The following is a 6,973-nucleotide window of genomic DNA, read 5'->3' on the forward strand; positions in this document are numbered from 1 at the left end:
GAACATAATTATAAAGAATATTAATTTTTATTTAATTTTATAATAATAGTCATTAAGTATTATTTAATTTTGTAATGGATAAAGATATTTAAAATTGCTTCCATTATTCTCATCACCATCCTTGCTCCACTCAATATCCATGTCTCAATATCCATGTCATTGTCAATTAGCTATAAAGTAACCAAAACTGAACGAGAACCACACATCAACAAATATTAGGGACGAACTATTTTTGTATATTATAACTACAATTGTTGCAGCATTAGTAGAAACAAAAAGAAAGAAAACAACTTCAAATTGGGTTTCTAATTACTCATAGCTGAACAATTTCCACTGAAAAAATATTGTTTAATAATATGATAAGGAGTGACCATAGCAGGCCCTGAAAAGACACATATTGCCATAAATATCAATCCATACAATCACTATCGCCTCTGACAAATTAAAAAAGAGTCAACAAAATTCAAGCAAACAGAGGGCCACAACAAAGACGAATGGAACTCACCTAGGCAAATATGTCAAGTTGGTATTTTTATACAACCGGCAAGAGGAATCCCATTAACTTTTTTACATTTTGAGTATTTCACAGAAAGAAAAAACAAATATGTCATATCTCTTCCTACATTTACCTGTCGGCATTTATTAGCTAGTCAAAAACAAAATTCACCGGTTCATACCATAGTTTCTCTACAACATAGAACAAATGACAATTATAAGGGACTAAAAACTAATGAAAAATGAACATAATACACACACAGTTACAAACAATGTAAAAACTAGTAAGCCCCTCTTGTGGACAACACTCCACTAACCATATGCAAGCTGAGCATAAAATGCACTCCACTGCAAGTTGAATTTCACCATTATTAATGTTGTTTTTTATGTAATATTGACAAAGTTTATTGTTTTCTTAACTAAAATGTAACTGTATTCTTCAATTTTGGGATTTTCCTGATACACTTGTGACTCAGATTTATTAAATGCAAAATCAACAAACTTTGAATTGCTAACAATTGAGCTATATGGCTTGATAATAACACTGTCTGAAGAAATTTGATAACAGTCCCACAATCAACAGCCATAATTATACCTCACCTAATTATACCTCAAATAAAGTCATAATTTACCTGTCTTCACTCTTCATCTTCCACAATCCCAAAACAACAATAGTTACGACAACATCGACAACCATGGTTATACCTATGATAGAAAATCAGACAGAAAACAACTTAAAAGAAATTTGACAGGTCAATTAGTTATAGTTACTATGATATCCCGTATCAAAATATGATTGGTCACCGACAAAGTAAATCAATTAACTGCAACTATACATTCCATTCACATTGGAAAGGAAATCCCAGACACTGCAAGGAAATCCCACAAAATCATTGTCTTGCGAATGCTTGTAGAGTCGCCAAAACATGCTGCATAAAAGTAGACAAAATCAGTGTCCCGCAAATGCAATTTCTTTTGTTTGGCACCTTAGTGAGACAGAGAATGTATAAAGATTATTAAGAGAATTCAAGAGTGATCACAAAATATTTTGTTTCTTATATATTAAATAGAACATTTATGTAAGATTAATATTGCATGACATATCAAGAATTTTGTGATTGAATTGAACACAAAAGAGACTGCAATCTATTTTTGAGTGAGAAATACTCCAAATTAGTCTCACCAGCTTCAAAGGGGTTAATATTATCATTCTATCAACAAATTCAGGCAAAATTGTGACAATCAAGTTGTGAAAAACTTGTGAAATAAAGGTACACCAAAAACTGGATTATGTTTCCCAGAGAAAACCAAAAAGAACCCATACCTTGTCACCTTCAAAACTCACCGGTAAAACTTGATCTAGTTTATAACCTGAAAAACAAACCGCAAAATCATCAAACCAACCACAAAAACCCTAACTACAGAACAAAACCTTAAGCTTATAAGAACCCTAACTACAAAATCAAAACCCTAAGTTTATAAGAAAACCAAATAGAACCCATACATTGTTAGCTTTAAAACTCACCGGTAAAACCCGATCCAGCCTATAACCTGGAAAATAAATCACAAAATCATCAAATCAACCACAAAAACCCTAACTACAGAATCAAAACCCTAAGTTTATAAGAAAACCAAACAAAACCGATACCTTTTTAGCTTCAAAACTCACCGGTAAAACTCGATCCGGTCTATAACCTGAAAAATAAACCACAAAAGAGCTAGAAGAGGGTGGTGATGATGTTGTTAGAAAATGAAGGTGAGGAAGAAAAAGAAAGGGGAGGTTGAGGAAGTGGAAGAGAAGGTTGAGGAAGAAGACTTAGTCAATGGATAGAAAGAGAAGAGAGAGAAAGAGAAATAGAAAGATTGAATGAGAGTAGCATAAGTAAGAAAAGAAAAGAAATTCAAAGAAGCTAGTCACGTGGTGCATCATGGAAGCCAAGGGGCAGATGGGTAATTTCCAGACCATCTAACTTTCTTATATTGTAGATTGTGTTTTAATTGGATTCATGATTGTGATTGGTTGACAGTGTAAAAATATTTTACACTGTCAATGCATATCCTTTTTTCTCATTAAACTAATTCTATTATTTTTCATTCAACTCCTTTTATAATTTCTAAATTTATACAATAAAATTGACTAATTATTTAATATCTCATTCCCGTTGAATTTTATCCTATATCAAATTTCAAACATACCCTTTAAACTACACCATAGTTGTGTTGTGGTAATATATATAGCCAAGACAGGAGACACCCAAAAACTACCACCTCAAATTCCAAACATGTCTTTTTTATCTGTGCTTGTTTTGTTTCTTGCAGTTATCACTGTGATCAATCCTGCAATGAATCCCCAGCTTCGTATACAAGCGGATAGTGGCAACCCAACCGTTTCTTTTGTTCCTCAGATTCACACCCCAAAACCACCACGTTTTCAGCCACCACCTCCATTTCCACATCCTCCCTAAAGATTTAATTAATACTACTTTTTATTCTATTTATAAGAGAAAAATGACTATTTAGATTTATTGAATAATCAACGTATCTGATTTATTTAATAAATTTAAAAAGTAAGATTTTTTTTATAAAAATATCAGTATGCTGTATTTGTTTGTTGGTGTTTATAGTATTATTTTGTATTTTCTTTTTATTTATTTGATTGTGCATATCAAATAAATAAAAAGAGCAGTATGGACCCTGAAAATATTTTACACTTGTTTTTCTATCATTAATTTATGTTTAATCTGTGTTGGTTTGATCTATATTTCCTGTAGCTTTCTGTCACTTTTAATTATAGAAGACTTAATTATACCTTTGTTTTCTTTAATATAACTTTTTTTCTGAAGAGCGAGTCAGATTATGTAGTGCCTAATACGATTGGATCCATAATTTATTTTCCTACTGTTAGAAGATTTATTTTATTTTATGAACACAGTGAGTTTATGGAAAATTTAATTAATGGCCGGGAATATTCTAACCGCAAAGCAAATTATCATTACAATCTCATGGTTTTGGCAATTGGATCTACACCTCCAATCGTACAATGCCTCATACGGTGTCATTCTAATGTTAGAATGGTAATTATTGTTATAAGTAAACTCAATTAGTGGAAGGTGATTATCCCAAGCACTTCCTTGTTCAAATACACAAGCTCTCAGTAAGTCCTCCAATGACTGAATAGTCCTCTCTGACTGACCATCTGTCTGCGGATGATAAGCGGAACTGAACGTCAGCTTAGAATCCAACGCCTCTTGCAAACTCCTCCAAAAATATGATGTAAATCTCGGATCTCTACCAGACACAATACACAACGGTATACCATGCAACTTCACAATCACTCTGATGTATGTTTCAGCTAACTTCGACACAGGAAAACTAATATTAATTGGATAAAATAAGCTGACTTCGTCAACCTATCAACTATTAACCAAATCAAATCATGTCTTCTCGGAATATTCGGTAAACCTGTTACGAAATCCATCGATATACTATCCCTACCCCAATACAATTATCAAAGTGACAATTGCTTGGCTCACAAGAGAACACTAAGAACAATAAAACCTAACGCACATAATGCAACACAATCAATTCTTCACGTAAAAATTCTCTGCCTCTTCAAATAGGATTACCAATCTTCTTATAGGCTGAACATGGGCCTTGGGACTACCAAACACAAATTAGGGTTAACCAAGTTAACCTAATTTTCACATATCAGGGTGCTAAAAAACAGCCCATGGCTCATTCTGTTACTGATATACAATGAGCACAATAGTTAGTTTCCTAAAATATAGCCTTAGATTAATAAGGAATCATAACATAAAACATAACAGCCCATGCTGTCAGATACCGATGTCACAACATTCAGCTTGACATCCAATAACATTTGTATTAGCTAACCATATATACCTGCAGTACACTACACATGCATGTCACGACATCTGTCAAGACATTAAATACATAAATATGTTTTACCATAAAATGCAGCCAATCAAGGACATCTACAAACTACCCCTTTGTCAATTTTTGGCTAAAACAACTTGTCACCACATAAGAGATCACATGCAGCAAAAAAGTATACATCACACAACCAATCCTGTAGAATAGATAATACACTACCAATTAACATAAACCTGTATACTACCACATCAGAAGCAGCTATACTACCATCACACATAGCTACACTACCATACCAGAAGCAGCTACACTACCATCACACATAGCTACACTACTACACCAGAATAACTTCATAAATAACTCCATACAACTTCATCAAAAGAGGAATAGTTGTTCACACATACATCATGTTCTGGGGTGCTACTTCTCCCCCTTTTGGCCATAAAAGTTGCCAAAGCAACTAAGATATTCAGATGAGGTACAGACCATGATATAAAAACATAAAAATACACCATTTAAAAGACCATAAATGCTCTAGTCATCTGACTCAAATCCACTGGAGCCATCACCATCAGCTTCTTCATCAGTGCCATCATTTGGGCTGGTATCAGATCCAGCCTCCCTTTCATCACCAACCCCACCCAGTTCATCTTCTTCATCCTATTCTTCAGCATCCTCATCCATTTCCAAAGAGCTGATTAACTTCTCAAAGGTCAGCTTCCTTGTTTCTAATTCCTTGCATGTTTCTTTAAGCATGGAAATTACTTCAGCTTTGCTTGTATTTGAGCTTCCCTTGGATGTCTCAGTAGAAGTCATGACAATGTCAGGAACATGAGTTCCTTGGAACAACTTATAGTGAAAAGACAAGGTACTTTCTCTCTTGCAAACAGAGTCATTTTCACTTAAAATGCTAGGATACTAGTTCAATATGATACCACATATAAGAGATGGGAAGGCAATAGGGCCTTTCACACTGAAACTTCCTGCATGCTTCATTGTTTGATCAAAGATGTAGGAGCCATAGTCTAATTTTTTCTTGGTTCCAACAACATATATAAATTTTCTCTAGATAGTAGCAACAGTTGATTTGTGGTTTTTGGGCACCCAGTTTGCAGCTCCAATCTTGTGTAGCATAGCATTCTTTATACCCAGTTTCCATAAATGATGTTCAACCTCTTCTGGTAGACATATTTCTACCTGTTAACACTAGAAGGATAATGAAAGGAGATGTTATCAATAGGTACCTCAGGCACACTAGCAGCAAGCTTGCTAGTTGTTGGCTTCTTCCTTAGGGGAATGTCTTGGACATCGACAGCAACATCTGAGTCAGAGTCAGCAATGACTTTAGCCTTCCTTTTCTTGGGGCAACCTTGCTCCAAGATTTGGTGGGGCCAACAGAATCACTTTTAGATACAACCTTACTCTTAATAGGGCCTGTAGAAGTACTTTTTGGAATTGCTTTCCTCTTGATAGGGACAATAGAGGTGCTTTTAAGAACAACCTTCCTCTTGAGAGGGCTTTGATCAATAGCCTTTTTCCCTTTCCTTGTCATGAGACGTTTTGCTTCGCTAGGGTTCACATTAGTAACCAGATCACTATCAGACATATCATCAAGATCAACAACCTTTGTACCTGCAGTAGCTTCAGGTCCAGCCTCAGTATTTTCATTGACATCCTGAGTAACATCAGCATTATCATCAGTTTTTGACCATCATCATCATTCTCTTCCTCCTCAGCCATTTGTACATCATCATCAGGAGTGTGTACATCATCGTCAGCCATGTGAGCATAACCACCAGACATGTGGACATCATTATCATCATTATACTTCCCTATGATATCTTCCCTAGGTCCAATGATGGTGTGATTATCTTGCAGGTATAGGGGCCTTCTTCTTTTAATTCTGCTAGATCTACTTCGCAGTCTTCGAAACCATACTGGTCCTCGAAGGTTTCTGGTTCTCCTCCGTCTACTTCGATGTAAGTGACCCTCTCTTTCTTGTAACTTTTATTTGCTCTAGCCTTTTCTTCTTTTAATCTTTCAACCCGGCGAACTCTATCAGCCAATTGGGCCATATGTCGCAGATATTGAGTGTCTAGTTTCTTCCTAATGGAGTAATCTAGACCTCCAGCGGCCATTCCGACTAATTCGTGTTCAGGTACCACTGTAAAACATCTAGAATTTAGAAAAAGGAAGCTATTAAGATAATCGTCTATAGGTTCAGTAAACTTCCTCTTAATACTAGCCAATTCTTTGAGACTTATCTTGGTTTGACCCATATAGAACTGTTCATGGAACAATCTTTCTACCTGAGACCAAGTGTCTATGGAGCTTGATGGTAGTGTTGTGAACCATGTGAAAGTGTTCTTGGTCAAAGAACTGGGAAAATACTTCATCCCCAGATCTTCATTGTTCGCCAAATCTCCAGCCTCAGTCATATATCTGGCTATGTGTTCTATGGTAGATTCAGTAGTATCTCCTGAAAATTTAGTAATCTTAGGGACCTTGTGATAACACGAAAATGTATCGAATATTTGGCTTGATTTACATGAATTATGTCTTCATTTTATTTTAATTATGTTACTCT

The 6,973-nt window shown here is 35.1% G+C and overlaps 1 long non-coding RNA gene across 1 annotated transcript; it reads right to left on the bottom strand.

Moving 5' to 3' along the window:
* Positions 1–512: 512 nt before the first annotated feature.
* Positions 513–2,351, bottom strand: LOC131599078 (uncharacterized). The gene is made up of 4 exons (XR_009282533.1): positions 2,144–2,351; positions 2,021–2,046; positions 1,820–1,866; positions 513–1,424 (listed from the first exon to the last, which is right to left on the bottom strand). It is a non-coding gene; the product is annotated as an uncharacterized LOC131599078 (long non-coding RNA).
* Between the last annotated feature and the right edge of the window lie 4,622 nt (positions 2,352–6,973).

Source organism: Vicia villosa, linkage group LG4, assembly GCF_029867415.1.
Source record: "Vicia villosa cultivar HV-30 ecotype Madison, WI linkage group LG4, Vvil1.0, whole genome shotgun sequence".
NCBI classification, from domain to species: domain Eukaryota; kingdom Viridiplantae; phylum Streptophyta; class Magnoliopsida; order Fabales; family Fabaceae; genus Vicia; species Vicia villosa.